This window comes from Sus scrofa, chromosome 7, assembly GCF_054392235.1.
Source record: "Sus scrofa isolate SSC_HxYL_T2T_F1_AM1 chromosome 7, Sscrofa_HxYL_maternal_Yorkshire_Landrace_v2.0, whole genome shotgun sequence".
Classification (NCBI taxonomy): Eukaryota; Metazoa; Chordata; class Mammalia; order Artiodactyla; family Suidae; genus Sus; species Sus scrofa.
Genome location: NC_139389.1, coordinates 18,366,798 through 18,385,060, shown reverse-complemented (window position 1 = coordinate 18,385,060; position 18,263 = coordinate 18,366,798). Strand labels below are relative to the sequence as shown.

The 18,263-nt window shown below is 39.4% G+C and overlaps 1 long non-coding RNA gene across 7 annotated transcripts in view; it reads left to right on the top strand.

The window, feature by feature from the left end:
• The window catches only part of LOC106504343 (uncharacterized), a 796,860-nt gene that overhangs the window by 657,885 nt on the left and 120,712 nt on the right, over nt 1-18,263 (top strand). Inside the window, exon 6 of one of the 7 annotated variants that reach the window (XR_014809721.1) lies at nt 15,431-15,672. The exons of the other annotated variants lie outside the window; for them this stretch is intronic. This is a non-coding gene — a long non-coding RNA (uncharacterized LOC106504343). The remainder of the gene's footprint in view (nt 1-15,430; nt 15,673-18,263) is intronic. 7 annotated transcript variants of the gene reach the window in all.

The following is an 18,263-nucleotide window of genomic DNA, read 5'->3' as shown; positions in this document are numbered from 1 at the left end:
TGATTTGCATTTGTCTTATAATCAGCGATGTTGAGCATTTTTTCATGTGTTTGTTGGCCATCTGTATATCTTCTTTGGAGAAATGTCTCTTCAGGTCTTTTGCCCATTTTTCCATTGATTGATTGGCTTTTTTTCTGTTGGGTTGTATAAGTTGCTTATATATTCTAGAGATTAAGCCCTTGTCGGTTGCATCATTTGAAACTATTTTCTCCCATTCCGTAAGTTGTCTTTTTGTTTTCTTTTGGGTTTCCTTTGCTGTGCAAAAGTTTTTCAGTTTGATGAGGTCCCATGGGTTTATTTTTGCTCTAATTGCTATTGCTTTGGGAGACTGACCTGAGAAAATATTCATGATGTTGATGTCAGAGAGTGTTTTGCCTATGTTTTCTTCTAGGAGTTTGATGGTGTCCTGTCGTATATTTAAGTCTTTCAGCCATTTTGAGTTTATTTTTGTGCATGGTGTGAGAGTGTGTTCTAGTTTCATTGCTTTGCATGTTGCTGTCCAGGTTTCCCAGCAATGCTTGCTGAATAGACTTTCTTTTTCCCCTTTTATGTTCTTGCCTCCCTTGTCAAAGATTAATTGACCATAGGTGTCAGGGTTTATTTCTGGATTCTCTATTCTGTTCCATTGGTCTGTCTGTCTGTTTTGATACCAGTACCACACTGTTTTGATGACTGTGGCTTTGTAGTATTTCTTGAAGTCTGGGAGAGTTTTGCCTCCTGCTTGGTTTTTGTTTCTCAGGATTGCTTTGGCGATTCTGGGTCTTTTGTTGTTCCACATAAATGTTTGGATTGTTTGTTCTAGTTCTGTGAAAAATGTCATGGGTAATTTGATAGGGATTGCATTGAATCTGTAGATTGCTTTGGGTAGTATGGCCATTTTTACAATATTGATTTTCCCAATCCAGGAACATGGAATATCTTTCCATTTCTTTACATCTTCTTTGATTTCTTTGATTAAAGTTTTATAGTTCTCGGCATATAGGTCCTTTACCTCCTTGGTCAGGTGTATTCCGAGGTATTTGATTTTGTGAGGTGCAATTTTAAAATGTATCGTATTTTTGTATTCCTTTTCTAATGTTTCATTGCTGGTATACAGAAATGCAACTGACTTCTGAATGTTCATCTCATATCCTGCTACTTTGCTGAATTTATTAATCAGTTCAAGGAGTTTTGGGGTTGAGTCCTTAGGGTTTTCTATGTATACTATCATGTCATCTGCATACAGGTACAGTTTGATCTCTTCTCTTCCTATATGGATGCCTTTTATTTCTTTTGTTTGTCTAATTGCTGTGGCTAGGACTTCCAAAACTATGTTGAAGAGCAGTGGTGAGAGTGGGCATCCCTGTCTTGTTCCAGATTGGAGTGAGAAGGCTTTCAGTTTTTCCCCATTGAGGATTATATTTGCTGTGGGTTTATCATAAATGGCTTTGATTATATTCAGGAATGTTCCCTCTATACCCACTTTGGCGAGGGTCTTGATCATGAATGGATGTTGGACTTTGTCAAATGCTTTTTCTGCGTCTATTGAGATGATCATATGATTTTTGACTTTTTTTTATTAATGTGGTGTATGATGCTGATTGATTTGCGTATGTTGAACCATCCTTGTGAACCTGGGATGAACCCAACCTGGTCATGGTGTATAATTTTTTTGATATGTTGTTGGATTCGGTTGGCTAAGATTTTGTTGAGAATTTTTGCATCTATATTCATCAATGATATTGGGCGATAGTTTTCTTTTTGGGTGGTATCTCTGCCTGGTTTTGGAATGATGGTGATGGTGACATCATAGAATGTCTTTGGGAGTACTCCTTCTTCTTCAATCTTTTGAAAGAGTTTAAGGAGGTTGGGTACCAATTCCTCTTTATATGTTTGATAGAATTCACCTGTGAAGCCATCTGGTCCTGGACTTTTATTTGTAGGGAGTGATTTTATGACCTCTTCAATTTCATTTCTAGTGATCGGTCTGTTCAGTTGGTCTGTTTCTGCTTGATTCAGTTTTGGCAGGCTGTAAGATTCTAGAAAATTGTCCATTTCTTCCAGATTGTCAGTCTTGTTGCCATACAGTTGTTCATAGTATTCTCTTATGGTTTTTTGTATTTCTGCTGTATCCGTTGTGATTTCTCCTTTTTCATTTATAATTTTGGTTATTTGGGTTCTTTCTCTCCTCTTTTTAGTGAGTCTGGCCAGGGGTTTGTCAATTTTGTTCACCTTTTCAAAGAACCAGCTCTTGGTTTTATTAATTTTCTCTATTGTTTTTTGAGTCTCTATTTTATTGATTTCTTCTTTGATCTTTATAATTTCCTTCCTTCTGCTGACTTTAGGACTTTTTTGTTCTTCTTTTGCTAATTCGTTTAGGTGGAGGGTTAAGTTGTCAATTTGGGATCTTTCTTCTTTTTTGAGAAAGGCCTGGATTGCTATAAATTTCCCTCTGAGCAGTGCTTTCGCAGCATCCCATAGATTTTGAGAGGTTGTGTTTTCATTATCATTTGTTTCAAGGTACTTTTTAATTTCCTTCTTGATTTCCTCATTGACCCATTGGTTTTTTAGTAGCATGTTGTTTAGTCTCCATGTAGTAGGTTTTTTCTCTTTCCTTTTCCCATGGTTGGTTTCTAATTTCATGGCATTGTGGTCAGAGAAGATACTTGAGATAATTTCTATGCTCCTAAATTTATTGAGATTCGCTTTGTGTCCCAATATGTGGTCGATTCTTGAGAATGTTCCATGAGCATTTGAGAAGAATGTGTATTCTGCTTTTTTTGGATGTAGTGTCCTGAAGATATCAATGAAGTCTAACTTTTCTATTGTTTCCTTTAGGATCTCTGTTGCTTTATTGGTTTTCTGTCTAGAGGATCTGTCCATTGATGTGAGGGGGGTATTTAGGTCTCCTACTATGATTGTATTCTCATCAATATCTCCCTTTATGTCTGTTAATATTTGTTGTATGTATCTGGGTGCTCCTATATTTGGGGCATATATGTTGATGATAGTAACATCCTCTCCTTGGATGGATCCCTTAATCATTAAATAGTGTCCTTCTTTGTCTTTCTTTATGTCTTTTGTTTTAAAGTCTATTTTGTCTGATATGAGCATTGTGACTCCTGCTTTTCTGTCATGCCTATTGGCGTGAAATATTTTTCCCCACCCTTTCACTTTCAATCTATATGTATCTTTTGCCCTAAGGTGAGTTTCTTGTAGGCAGCATATTGAAGGTTTTTGCCTTTTTATCCACTCAGCCACTCTGTGTCTTTTGATTGGGGCATTCAGTCCATTGACATTTAAGGTGATAATTGATAGATGATTATTTATTGCCATTTGAACCTCGTGTTCCAGTTGATTCTATGGTTCTCCATTCTTCCTTTCTTTCTTTTTTTTTTTTTTTGGTTGGATGGTCTCCTGTTATTATCTGCTTGAGTGTATTTTTTTTTTTTTTCAAATTCAATATTTGCTTTTGGCTTGTGGTTGCCCTGTTTTTTAAGTATGCTAACCCCTTCCCATAATTGTGTGTTTTAGCCTGATGGTCCTGTAAGTTCAAACACTTCATTACTATATTAAAATTAAGAAGAGAAACATACATACAAACAAAAAGGGTTATTTACTTCCTAACATCCCTTGCCCACATTTTATGGTTTTGATGACTCTTTTTTATTTTTTTCTTTTTAATTTTATTTTGTTTGAAGCATGTTCATGATTAAATCTGTATGTCGGCTTATTTGAGTGACTGCTCTCTGATTGCAGTTTCCTCAGTCCTAGTTCTTCCTCTTCTTCTTCTTTTTTTTTTCTTTTCTTTTTTTCTTCCCTTTCCTTCCTTTCTTTTTGGTTTAGAGAAGCCCTTTCAATATTTCCTTTAACCTGGGTTTTGTGTTGCTGTATTTTTTAAGTTTTTGTTTGTTGGGAAAAATTTTTATTTCCCCTTCTATTTTAAATGATATTCTTGCTGGATAGAGTATTCTAGGTTGCATATTTTTTCCTTTGAGCACTTTAAATATCTCTTGCCATTCCCTCCTGGCCTGTAGTGTTTCTGTAGAGAAATCAGCTGATATTCTTATGGGGGTTCCCTTGTAGGTAACATTCTGTTTTTCTCTTGCTGCCTTTAGGATCCTCTCTTTATCACTAACTTTTGCCATTTTTATTATGATGTGTCTTGGTGTGGGTCTGTTTGGGTTCAGTTTGTTTGGGACCCTCTGTGCTTCTTGTATCTTGAACCCAGTATCCTTTAGATTTGGGATTTTAATTTCTTCAAATATATTTTCCATCCCCTTATCTTTTTCTACTCCTTCTGTAATTCCTATTATGCGTAGATTGGCCCGCTTTATATTATCCCATAGGTCTCTTATATTGCTTTCCAGTTTTTTGATTCGGTTTTCTGTCTGTTGACCAGATTGAGTGATTTCCATTATTCTATCTTCCATATCACTGATTTGTTCTTCTGCATTATTCATTCTGGTTTTTACTGCCCCTAGTTCAGTTTGCATCTCTGCAAATGAATGTTCTAGTTTTTCTTGGCTCCTCCTTATATTTTCTAGTTCCTTTCTGAGGGTATCTGCATTACTGTTCATATTTTCTCTTAATTCCTTCAGTATTTTCACTATTTCTCTTTTGAACTCCAGGTCTGTCAGACTGCCGAGATCTGTTTCATTGCTGACTGTTTTAGGTGAGTTCTCCTGTTGGTTTGACTGGGGGTGGTTTCTCAGCTTCTTCATCTTGCTTGTTGTTTTCTTTCTCCTGAGGGAGTTGTACTCTCCGTTATCGGGCAGTGTTTGCTTTGTCACTGCCGTGGAATATTTCCTGAGGGCTGGCATTGTTGGTCAATCTTTTTTGAGGCAGTGTGGCTTTTCTGGAGTGTTGATGGGGCTAACAGTGTTTCTTTGAAGCAAAGGAGGGCTTCCTGAGGGCACACAGGACTGGGAGGTCCACACCACGATGGTAGCAGATTTCACTTGGTCATGCAGAGCTTGCTCTGGTGGTTTTAGGCTGTGGGGTTCTTGCAGGGGATTGGTGGTGTTGGGAGCTCTTCCTCAGGAGTGCAGCACCCCCTGGGGGCTGGAGCAGCTATCTGGGTCACTGAGAACCTAAGAGGCTCTTCCCTAGGGCAGCCCAATTCAGAAGGACAGCCTGAGAATGTAGGCAGATCTTTTCACAGTCTGGCCGAGCTTGTTGCAGCTTTTCTGGGCTGCAGGGGCTCTTCCAGGGGACTGGTGGTGCTGAGCAGCTATTCCGTGGGAGTGGGGCACCCCCTGGGGGCTTGGACGGGTAGCAGGGCCACTGGAAACCCAAGAGGCTCCTCCCCAGGGCGGCCCGACTCAGAAAGACCATCTGAGATCTTTTCCCGACTCGGCCAGGCTTGTTGCAGCTTTTCTGGGCTGCAGGGGGTCCTGCCTGGAGCTGGCAGTACTATGCAGCTGGTCCACTAGGTCTCAGCACCCCCTGTGGCTTGGGCGGGTAGCAGGGCCATTGGAGACCCAAGACGCTCCTCCCCAGGGCAGCCTGACTCAGAAAAATCGTCTGAGATCTTTCCAGACTCAGCCAGGCTTGTTGCAGCTTTTCTGGGCTGCAGGGGGTCCTGCCTGGCGGTGGCAGTCCTATGCAGCTGATCCACTAGGGCACCCCCTGGGGGCTTGGGAGGGTAGCAGGGCCATTGGAAACCCAAGAGGCTCCTCCCCAGGGCAGCCTGACTCAGAAAAATCGTCTGAGATCTTTCCAGACTCAGCCAGGCTTGTTGCAGCTTTTCTGGGCTGCAGGGGGTCTTGCCTGGAGCTGGCAGTCCTATGCAGCTGGTCCACTAGAGCATCCCCTGGGGGCTTGGGCGGGTAGCAGGGCCGTTGGAAACTCAAGAGGCTCCTCCCCGGGGCAACCCGACTCAGAAAAACCGTCGGAGAATTAGGCCGATCTATTCACAGCCTGGCTAGGCTTGTTCTAGCTTTTCTGGGCTGCAGGCCTTTTCTCGGGAGCTGGTGGTGTTTGGTGCTGCTCTGCGGAAGTGTAGCCCCTCCAAAGGGCAAGCAGACCTGTGCAGGGAGAGCCCCTGTGGTGGTAGGCTTCAGGCAATTGTTGAGGCCAGCCCTCCTGGATGGCAGGCAGCCCCAGGTCCAGTGAGAGCGTAGGGGGTGGCGGGGGTGGGGGTAGGGGATGCACTGGGAAGCACAGCTTTCTGCTAGCTAGTGGGCCTGTAAGCTTGCTGTGGCGTGGGCGGTATTCTATGGGGACCCACCCCTTCTTCTCTCCCCTCCCCAGCAGGGGCGCAGACCAGGCTCTTCTCCCAGGTTCCCTCTGATGCGGCTTTCCACTTCCCTGCCCCTGGAGTATTGTTCCCTTCCTCTGCGACAGCTTTGTTTTCTAGTCTCCCAGGCAGTCTCTGCCCCATCAAATGGTTTCTAGACCTCCCAAGCAGTTTTCGCTCCACCTGGCCCCCACAGCCTGTTCTCAGGGTCTAACCTCTGGAACCAAGATCTCGGTGCCCAGCCCCCATCCAGTCGTCCCCCGTCCCTTTCCCGGGGACTAACCTATGGAGCCGAGGTCTCGGTGCCCAGCCCCCACCCAGGAGTCTCAATTTTTGGTGACTGTGCCCATAGTTCAGATGGTCCGTTGGGTTCTTGATTGGCTTTTCCGTACTCTAACTTACTGCTACACTCTTCTCTGCATCTGGAGATTCCTCTGGTTTGTTTGATCTTTCCCCCGGTAGGTGACTTTCCAGGGTGCGGGATCCCTTTCTCCTCCGCAGTTCCCTTTCGGGAGCGCCCGTCCCGCTCGGATTCACCTTCTCTCACTCTCCTCTTTTCTCCCGTTCTGCCCAGTAATGTCACGAACTTCTTGCCGTTATTGGAGTTTAGGTTCCTCTGCCAGCGATTGATTGCTGTTCTGTGCGAGTCATTTATTCTGTAGATGTGTTTTTTTTGTTGTGTTTGTGGGAGAGGGCGAGCATGTCCCCCTACTCCTCCGCCATCTTGTCCTCTCCCCGATAATTGAATTTCTATGTATAAAATGTTGATTTGCTACCTAATACAGTGTTTTGATCATGGAACGCATTCAGTGTAGAATACATGATCAAAACAAACTATGGTAAAGATTACTATGAATTCCCAGTTCTGGTCCCTTTCTCCTTGCTGGGCACACTTAGTGACCCTGCTTTTTGAACCAGATGAAGAGACTGGGTGGGTATTTGTGTTGGCTCTTTGAAGAGAGGTCTGTCTTTTAAGTACACAGGAAAATGATGCACTTACTATGTGTTGTGACCAGAATTGATAACTTGGTAGAGACTGGCTAGAGTAAAACCTGGCAGGCCTATATGACTAATTTTAGCCAAATACAGGGACCCAAAAATGATATTTATAATCTTGGTCCAAGGTGATTAATAGCTGGTAGACCATCTATACAGTTTGTTTTCACTGTCATATCCATGCTGGAGGATAGATGTTGGATCAGATCCTGAAATGGAGAAAACCTCTGCCAAATGCATCTGATTATTGTGAACCAGAAATAAACTTTCAGTATGATAAGTGACTCAGGAGATTTAATTGTTATCTAGATTAATATAAAATCACTAAATCACACTGTGGTTCAGCCTTCTCAGGCTTGTAAACATGAACTCAGTTCTGAGAATTCAGATGTGTTCCAGTCTATTTCTACATCTTCCAGTTTATTTCCGCATCTTCTCTTTAGAGTGAATGAAGTAAACTAATGTTCTACCTATATTTCCTGTGTGTGTTAGCATTGATCAACCCAAATAAGTTTTATCAGCAATTTTTAAAAAAGTTAGATGAAATTGAAGGTGCTTCAAGCGGTAGGCTTTTATAATGTTTTGGATGTAATTAATTAATTTTCACCAAGATTAGTTCCTGGGATTTAAAGAGTATCTTAAAGATGAATAAATAGAAATTCGATAAATCAATATTTAATTCATAGATTCCTTTGGGAAGACTATTAAATAACACAGGAACAAATGTTTTGAATAAAAAAAAACTATACAGTGAAACTGATTCTAAACTGTGGGTCTTAGTCTAAGGAAGGACTCGTTTTTTGTCACTTCTTTTGTTGATAAACTTATTTACAAATAAATGAAAAATAAATGAGATTGAGTAAATACAATGGTAGCATTAAATAAAACTTTTATCTTTGAGTATAACTAAAAATTAACTGGTATGTATACTTTAATACTGGTATTTATACAATAATATTTATGGAACTAATTATAGCTTATATGCTAGAAATAGAGTTGATAAAATAAGATATTGTATCCTCAAAGAATTCATGGTTACAATGGAAAGCAGATTAGAAAGACATAGTTACAATATAGGCTAAAAAGGAATGCTGTGATATAAGTACATTTAGTAAGCTAGAGGACCGTGGCATAGAGTGGGGAAGGGATGTGAGCTAGGTAGAGGAAAGTTTTCATAGCACTGGAGTGATTTTGAGTTTGTAAGGGATATATAAAAAGATCATTGTACATTAGAGTTTCTTTCCCATTGAAGTAATTAAAACAACCAAAGTAAATATTTTTACATGAACTAGACAATTACTTCAAATAAAGGAAAGGTTAAAATATAAGAGAGAAATGCCAAACTGATGTGCAATTTGATAAAAGAATGGAGGAATACAGGAGCATTCTTATAAAATCATTTACTTGAAAATGTGTCAGGAAACACAAGATCATCTTTCACAGGCTATGCATAAAAAAAAAAGACAAATTACATAAGAGAGGATCTCTATTGATTACAGACACATGGTTATTTATCTATAAGCAAATATAAAAGTCATTTCTTTTTTCACAAACTCACTCTCCAAAGGCCTAGAAGTCTGAATAATATTCTATACTTCTTCCTTTAATGAAAAATTTTAATTTTAACCATGAAAAGCTATACTGTAAATGGAATATTTTCCTTTTAGCATCTCTCCTGAGGACTCCAGAATGAGAAGAAAAAGGGATTAAAAATGTATTCTAGTAGTAACTGGAAAGGTTAAGGGGAGGAAAGAGAGAAAGGGAATGGTAAAATTTCCCCAGATATTTAAGTACAGATGATGATGAAGCATTGGTCAAAATTAGGGTGGCTTTGACTTGTTCCTCAGAAGCTAACACGTGTATAAAGAGGGACTTAGATTATACTACAAAGGCTAATTTATTTTGTATGCAAGAAAACTAGAATAATGCATACAAAGCAGACTGTATATGACATTCCTTTGCACTCTCCTGAATGGTATAAATAATCTCAAGGAGAGTTTCACCATTATTAGTCAATGAGGGGATAATGTCAAGAAAGAAAAAGGAGCAGCTTTGTAATGAGAAATGGATATAATTACAGTTATTATTACAGAGAAAATGAGGCAGAACAAGTTTAAGAGAAAGAAAAATATGATCAAGGATCTATATAAAATACATTCTTATCTCAGTGCAAATACTATGAAATATACCTCTGAAAAATTTTAATCACACATTTAGATAGGACTATGTAATTTTTTTAACAACCCTAATCCAGTGCTGACCTCAAAATGCTCAAAAGAGACAGAAATTTATCTCAATCCTCATACACAGGTAGATGTTAATATTTGGTCTCATTTTTCTTATCAGTGGAATTAGAATGATAAGCCACTTGTCCATTTAGGACAGTTAATCGTTGTCAAAATAGGGATTCTAATTCTGATGTCCTTCCATGCTACTGGGCTACTTTGCAAACAATTTCCTCTTATTGTAGAATAATTCTTTCCCATTTTCCTAATCCTCTTCCAACCCTTCAGAATGAAGTAAATTCCAATTTTGCAAAGATGTGTTATCAAAAAATGTGTTTATAAGAAAAGGTTAAGCTGTTATAAAATCAAGTATGATTGTAGACTCTCAACTCCATTCTGCTTCCTTGATAGAAATTTTTCTGATATCTTCAGTCATTAAATCTGGCCTTGCTTATGGGGGGTTGGGGAGGCACTTAAGCAAGTCACCCAAGACTTACCTTGTATATGGAAGAGTTTAGAAAACATTCTGGTTGAGAGCCAATAGTCTTCTCTAATAGGTAAATCCAAAGTGTCACTATTCACAAAACAGAATTGAGAGGAAGTCAAGTGAACAGAGTGAAAGGATATCAGGACCCAAATCTATCAGTGTGACTGCATTGGTCCAGCACCATGCAACCTAACCCCATCAAACGACAATCATCCTGCCACAGAAAAAGTGATCAGGTGGCTCCTGATAAGCTGCAAGTGTCTTGCACCTGAATCAGCCACAGAATATATTTCTTGAAGACATAGTTACTCAGATCTTAATGACACTGAGGACATTGCCAAAATCCACTAATTATCCTGAGAGCATTTAATTTAAGCCCCTTAGACCATATCATCATGTCATAGCATGCTTCATATAGTACTATTTTGTATTTATAGAGTGCTTTTGCTTGGATTTTTATTATCCATTTGTCACAAGAGTTCTGTAAGACATGTCAGCCATCATCTCTCTACTTTTACAAGGCAGGGAGCAACAGAGACATGGAGGCATTAAATGATTTGCCCCTGGGCTCTGAGTCCTTGCTGGCCTGTTACAGTACAGTGTCACTAAGATGGCGTGGGAGTGGGGGTAATGCTGAACCCTGCTCTGGGGTGCTTGCAGCCAGCTTCTGGATAACATCTGTTCAGGGCAAATGAACGCACATTACAAGATGTTCCAACAGGGTCTTGTGAGGCCATTCTTCTGCTTCAAGTCAGTTAGAAAATTAAATGACAAAAAATCTCTGCATTGATGAGATTCAGAACTGATCTCAGACATCTCAGGACTGTTTTTAAGATCTCTTAGGTTTAGTGGAGAAAAACAAGTGGACAAGATTCCTGTGGGTCTGGAAAGCATTAGTGGCAAATCCTGAGTATACAGCTCATCTACACTACTTCCTTTAATGAACACCTAATCCAGAAATACAGCACAGTCCCTCATGTCAGGACTACACATCTGCTATCCCCATCCCAGTGGGGGTTCCAGTTTTTTTGGAGGAGGACTAAAAAATCTCTGCAATATCCATTATGCCTTGAAATCATGCATGAGCATTTGGAGTAAATATAGCCTACTGACTTGGCTGAAGTGAAAACCAATCTGGACTTTTAACTCTCCCTAAAATATTTAAAAACAAATCTAAAAAATATGTCTGCCAATAAGTATACTTCCTTTATTATTATCAATAACTCCTTATTGAGATTAACCGTAGTAAAGGCACTAAGTATTGTGAGAGGGTCAAGAGCTTGAAATAAACAAGGCATCTTTATTATAAGAAAAACCCCAGCAGGAAAAGCAAATAAAGGAACACGTAGTCTAAAAATATTTAAAAACACAGGGATACTGTGTCTGCATCCATGTGGTCCCTCTTATATCAGTTCTCTAAAACTTTGGCCACGACAGTCCAGAGGATCCCCCAGGAGTTCTCATGTCCTGGTACTGATGCCTTTGTGGAATCCTCTTTCACATTGAATAAGACCAATCTGGGTAACTAATGAAATATTGCAGAAATGATGAAGCATGACCTCAGGCTTAACATAAAAGGCATTGAGGTATCTGCCTTCCAGGAACTCCAGCTGTCTTATAGGGAGGCCCACACTATGAGGGACTGAGGCCTTTTACCACTAGGAAGCTCAGCTCACCACACTTGAGAGTGAGCCGCTTTGAAGCACATCTTAAGCCCCTATCAGCTCTTTAGATGACCACAGTCCCAGTTGACATCTTACCCCAAATCTCACCTTACCTAGAACCCTGACTTGTTCCTGGCTTCCTCCTGATCCACAGAAAATGAGCAAGACAACAGAAAAAAGAATGTAAATGCCTGTGTCTTAGAGTAATTTATTATGCAATAATAGCCAACTAGTAACACTTCTCTAATGTTAATAATAAATCAACATTATCCACACTGTACTTCAGTCAAGAACAAGGTGTAAACTTTGAATTGCTATTCTGAGATGGGTGATGAATTGAGTCTAAATTATCTCATTGCAGGAAATCTTGTCTAAAGCCTCTCATTGTTAGAAAGATTGGATTTAGGCTATAGTCTACAGCCATACAGAATTCAGTTGTCTCTCTTTAAACATAGTCCAAACTGTTGGTGTGGTTTTTATAAAGTATTTGTTACTAATAGTTATGTTGAAGCTTATGAAATTATTTAATGAGAGATAATTTAGTGTGATCTCCAGAGCATAATCTTATTCACATCCATGATGAGTGGGAGAAAAAGGGAGGAGTTATTGCATATGTTGGAGAAAATGATCAGCATTCCCAGGTGAACCCCTGAGGAATATATCTGCTAGTAAATGTCATAGTCCTAGGTGTCTCCATGGAAAAACGATTTGGAGTTAATCCACTCATAAAAACAGCAGAGCTATACCACTGGGTGAGTGTTTTGTGAGGAGTCTTTGAGAACTTCATAAAGGAGGGCGAGGCTTTCACGTGTCTTTATAAGGGACAGGGAGCAGGTTTGATTGCAAAACAACAACAAAGGTTGCCTAGAAGTTTCAGATAATCCATCCAATACTCAGAAGTGGGATAGGGAGGCCAGCAGAGTGTGGTTGAGTTTGTCTTGCTAGAGCTGAGGATGGTCACATGTAAGTGAAATAAAATGAGTGATGCAAAGCCTTGTGGAGCCAAATGGAACTGAAAAGATTAAGCTGGAGGAGAGGGAAAGTAGAAACAGATGTGTGTCCACATCATCTGATTTAATATAAGGAGAGAAGGACACCAAAGGCATGAGTTTAGGAGAAGGGAGATCAGGGCTCAAAAAGCCATTGGCCTCTGACTGTCTAGAAAAGAACAAATGTATGCAGGAATCAAGCCATGATTACCTGGAAGGAGTAAGACAAAGACATAGATGATCCCCCTTCCTACACACAAAAAAGCCTATTCTTCCTGGAGTTCCTGTCGTGGCGCAGTGGTTAACGAATCCGACTAGGAACCATGAGGTTACGGGTTCGGTCTCTGGCCTCGCTCAGCGGGTTGAGGATCCGGCATTGCCGTGAGCTTGGGTGTGGGTTGCAGACGCGGCTCGGATGGATCCTGTGCTGCTGTGGCTCTGGTGTATGCTGGTAGCTACAGCTCCAATTTGACCCCTAGCCTGGGAACCTCCATATGCCGCAGGAGTGGCCCTAGAAAAGGCAAAAAGACAACAACAACAAAAAAGCTCCTATTCTTCCTGATTCTGACCCTGGTACATTCACTTCTTTCATCATTATCTCTTTCAGTAGTATATTCATTCAATTAATAAGGATTAATAGGGAGTTATCTATTGTAGCCACAATCTCTTTCATTGCTGTCTGCCGTATCTCCTAACTCTCCTGATACCTTGGTGCTCACTCAATGTTTGACTTAGAATTTCAGTCTGTGTCCTTTTTCATTTCCACTCCAGATAAAAATGTGATCTTGGCCCAACATATCTTCTTCAACTACAATTCTGAATAATTAATCCTTTTTCAGAAAATAAGCCTTGAGTACCCACTATGATTCAGACATGGTTCTAGATGCCGAGAATCCAGAAATAAGCAATTAAAGTCCTTGTCCTAATGGATTTTATTTCTAGTAGCAGAATACAGGAAATAAAGAATGGGTCAAGAGACCATGTGTGCTGTAAGGAAGTGCATCATGATCCCAACTATCTTTCTCATGTTTTTCTCTCTCTCTCGAGCTCAAACTCTCCCTCTCCAACTCTACTAAATATCCCCCTGAGTACTTAAACTCAACATAACCCTAAATGAATGCAGCATCAACTTTCCTCTACTTGCCATCCCCTTGGAAGTAATCTCTTTTTAGTTCTCTTTTGCAATGAATTAAGCCAACATCCATCCAGTTGCTTGAATTTTCAGTATTGGCAGTGGTATTTTCTGAAACGTTAATAGTCACGTCTTTCCTTGTGTAAATTCTCTTAGAAGCTCATCATACAAAATTTATAATCTTTAGGATGCCAGAGAAAATCTCCCACAGTCTGCTGCCAGCTCTTGTCCCTTATGCATACCTTCTAGCCTACCCTTTCTTGCCCTCATCCCTTTGCTCAAATTCCTTTTTTAAATCACATCCTCTCCCATCAATCTCTTCTCCACCTACTTAAACCCGGTTTAGGCATTTCTCAAGTTTTTATTGACCTGTAACAACCTCTTGGAAATATTTACCACGCTCACCTTCCCACTTGAGATTGGTGCCCCCAGTTGCTCTTTATATTCCCTTAACACTCATAGACTTACTTACCTTGTCACTGACCAGAAGCACATTAGGGTTGAACCTTCAACAACCACGAGGGATGGAGGGAGGAAGGGTTAGAGGTGTCAACTCTCTGCATAGTCAAAAATTCAATCAACTTATAGTTGGGCTTCTGTCTTTGGGTTCTACTATATCCAGGGTTTGGCATCCATGGATTCAACCAATGCAGACCATGTACTACTATAGTATTTACTATGCAAAAAAAAAATATATATATGCATATAAGTGGACCCAGGAGGCTCAAGAATCAACTTTTTATGGTAAATCATTACATTTCTTGTTTTTTTCCCACATGTAGCTGTGACTTTCTTACTGACAAAGGTTGTTTTCTTCACCATTTTCCCCAAGTTTAACACAGTACCACAGTACCACCCACAGAGGAAGTTTAATAAAGAGTTTGCAATGATGAATGAGTTCAGTGTGCTATTTAGTCACAAATTTGACATGCCAATCACTGAGCTGTACCTATCTTATGCTTACTTATATCCCCAGCTATGCATCATCCTATTGGACTAATTTCATCTATTGTTATTCAGACATAGTCATGTTCTCTTCCAAGGTTTTAAACTTGGTAACGTGGTAACCTAGGGAGGTATCTTTTCCAATGCAGTTGCTGGGTAAGGTGTTTGCTTATTCTTCAGTTTTACTTAAGAGCAGAGCTATGTCAATTCCATGCACAGCCATCTATTTTTAATCCCAAAGAAGCTTATTAAAATAGTGTAAATCATTCTTTAGCAACCATACCTGTCCTTCATATGCTGTGGTGTGAGCTTCCCTCATCTTGTTTGCCCAAATGAAAACAGAGAACTGTTGTTCACATTTTTTTCTCTGAGACCATCTGTCATCTCCTTCAACCTAATTTATACTCTTTGTATTTATGGGATAAAGAGGAGGAGAGAGGTAAATTATATAGATTTTATTGAAGAGAACGTCTTTGAAGTCTTCACTATCTATGCCATGTTCCAGCATGTTTTGCATGTCCAGACACATCTGGAGCATTTTCTTGGGACTGTGACTGACTCTTCTCATTAGCAGTTAAGCTGGACCATCAGAAGCTCTACTCACAGGCAATGGTCATAGGGTCTGGTAGATACACAGGGACCTGGGCCCTGTCAGCTGTGGCTGAAAAGTGGATCTTGAACTGACTTTATATGACAGGGCATGAGAAGGAGGGAAATTGTGGCACTTGGCAAGCCTGAGTTTTGTTGAGATTTTTTTTTTTTTTTCCTGCAGTGAGACAAAGAAAGCAGTGTTCTTTAGGGATCTCATGAATACTCACTCAAAGGCATACTGCTGTGCAGCTATTTTGTAAATGCAGACAAACGGGGACTGATTATGTTCCAAGGTAGCTGGAGGCTACCTGGACTCCTGACCAGCCTGCTCCAACTTGGGAAGAATGATTAACCTGCCATATGCCACAGCCTGGAAAAAAAAAAAATGGTAGAGGAGGCAGCAATGAACCAAGTCATAAGAAGGTAAAATAAGCCAAATAATAATTCAAAAACTCACTACCACTTATTCATTATTTATTCATTCATCACATTTTTTGAGTACTTACTTTACACTGAGGAATGTTCCAGGTGTGAAGGATGAATTAGTAAACAAAGCTGACAAGAAAAAAAAAGAAAAAAAAAACTAATTTAATGATTTAACATTCAAGTGGGGAAATATAGATTATAAATATAATAAATCAATTACATATGTTGGAGAGTTCAGGTATTACAGAAATAAATAGAATAGGATAAAGGGAATCAAGATGAGTATGGGCGAGTCTGTCCTTTTTATTTTATTTTATTTTATTATTTTATTTTATTTGGGCTGTAGGTATGGCATATAGAAGTTCCAAGGCTAGGGGTCAAATCAGAGCTATGACTGCTGGCCTATGCCACACCACAGCCACAGCCACACCAGATCAGAACCACCTATAGAACCCCCACAGCTCTCAGCACACCAGATCCTTAACCCACTGAGCAAGCCCAGGGATCGAACCTGAATCCTCATGGACACTAGTTGGGTTTGTTCTGCTGAGCCGCAATGGGAACCCCAAGTCTGCCCTTTTAAATGAAGCTTCATTGAAAAGGTGACAACTGAGCCAAGAGTTGAAGAAAGAGAGGAAATGGACTATGTGGCCATTTGGAGGAAGATAATCCCATGGAGGGGAATAGATAATGCAAGGGCCCTGAGGCAGAAGCATGGCTGTAATGTTTGTGAAGAATCAAGAACACAGGGTGTCTGGAGTAGTTTGAGCTAGAAAAGTATTGCAGGAAATCAAGATAAAAGAAATAGTAGACCAAGAAGGAGGACAGATTGCATAGGATCTTGTGGGCCATTTTAAGGACTTTAGCTTTCAGTCTTAAAGTAATGGGGGGCTATTTGAGGAATCTTGAGTGCCATGAGATGAGATGACTTAGGTTTCTACAGCAGTTATTTGCTTGTCATATTAATAGTATGTAGAAAGATTGTATTATATCATAGTCACTAAAGCACTGAAAAAAAAATTCTCTCATTGAATTCTTTTAGCAGAATTGAATTTACTTTATAGATGATGAAAGTGAACTACAGAGAAGTGTAGTCATTGAATAAGGCCACACAGTGAGCAAATAATGAATCTAAGATTTAAACCATGAAGGAAGCAATAATGTGTATTACCCAAGCCTATACCAATATTAATTCTGGTTTAATTGCACAATGCTTGGGGTTACTAATGTGTGCCAGGAAATAATCCATAGCCTTTTGGACATTACTACTTGGACTGATTTTCAGACCATATATGGCTAATGTGATTGAAAGCTTCGACCAAAATCATTGGCCCCTTTAATAATTAATCGACTGGTTTTCCTATTTAAAGAAGAAAGAGTTCCTTGTCTATCTTCACTGATGCATCTCTAGATTGCTTTGCACCTTTCATGAGGATTCCTGGGTCACTGAAGAAGTACAGCCCTTGTTGAGTTACTGACATTTGCTGAGTATATATATCTGACCAATTTCTTGATAATAACCCCATCCTTCTTCTAAAACATCCATATTTTTCCAAAACAAAAATTAGAAAAAATGATCAAACGGAATAGAAGCAAATACCACAGTGATGGCCAGTGGTCTTCAGTGAGCATTTCACACAGAACTAGATTCTTGTTCTTTCCTGGATCATTTTTAACATATGACATCTCTGCCTTTAGTAAAGAAACACATAGAAAGGCTCATAGCAGTAAAATCAATAAAATTTTAAAATATACAACAATAACTGGAATTTTAAAAGTTTGGTACCTATGCTCAAACCAAATAGATGAAAAGAAATAAGAAATTATGAGAGGTTTCCACTTATCAATGCAAAATACCCTCATTTTGGGGATAGAAAAAAAAGCAAACATAGTAAAATCTCTTCTTGATTATAAATACTACAATTACTTTGGGAAGTACTTCAGAAGATAGTAAACTTGCCAAATTATCTGATTATCTGATGGTAAGACATGAATTTCAAATTGTTTAAATACCAGACTTCCTGAATAAATTATAGGTGGTTGCATATGACTTCCTTGTGTTAGATTTGCCAGTGATACTGTCTTGAAATTTACCCAGAAGCAAATGACTCAAAATAGAGACTCATTCTCCTCAGGTAAAAGTCAAATTTCAAAGATTTTCATAAAGTTCAAATTAACTGAATTTCAGAAATGTTAAAGCTTTGCTTGAGGGAAGAAAATCCACAGGTTTTTAAAACCATATTAGCCTCACAATCTATATCCATACACTTATCACTAGAAATGCTTTGCTTATGTGATGTGAAGCATTAAAAATATAGCAGCATCCAGATATTTCACTTCACATGGAGAAAAACATCTGGATAATTGATTTATTGAGAAAATGAATCCAAATATCTGGGTAAAAGAGTAGTTCTTGTACTTTGGTTAGAAAAGTGGCATTGAAGTCTTGAGGGAGAAGTTCTTCATGGGAAGAAATCTCATTAAACTTTCAGTGTGACCTATTTTAAGCTTGACTGGAAAACTCATAATTGCTCCATTTGAAAGCAGGAAGTAGAGCAAGTCAACATCCTTTATAGCCAAGTCAATAT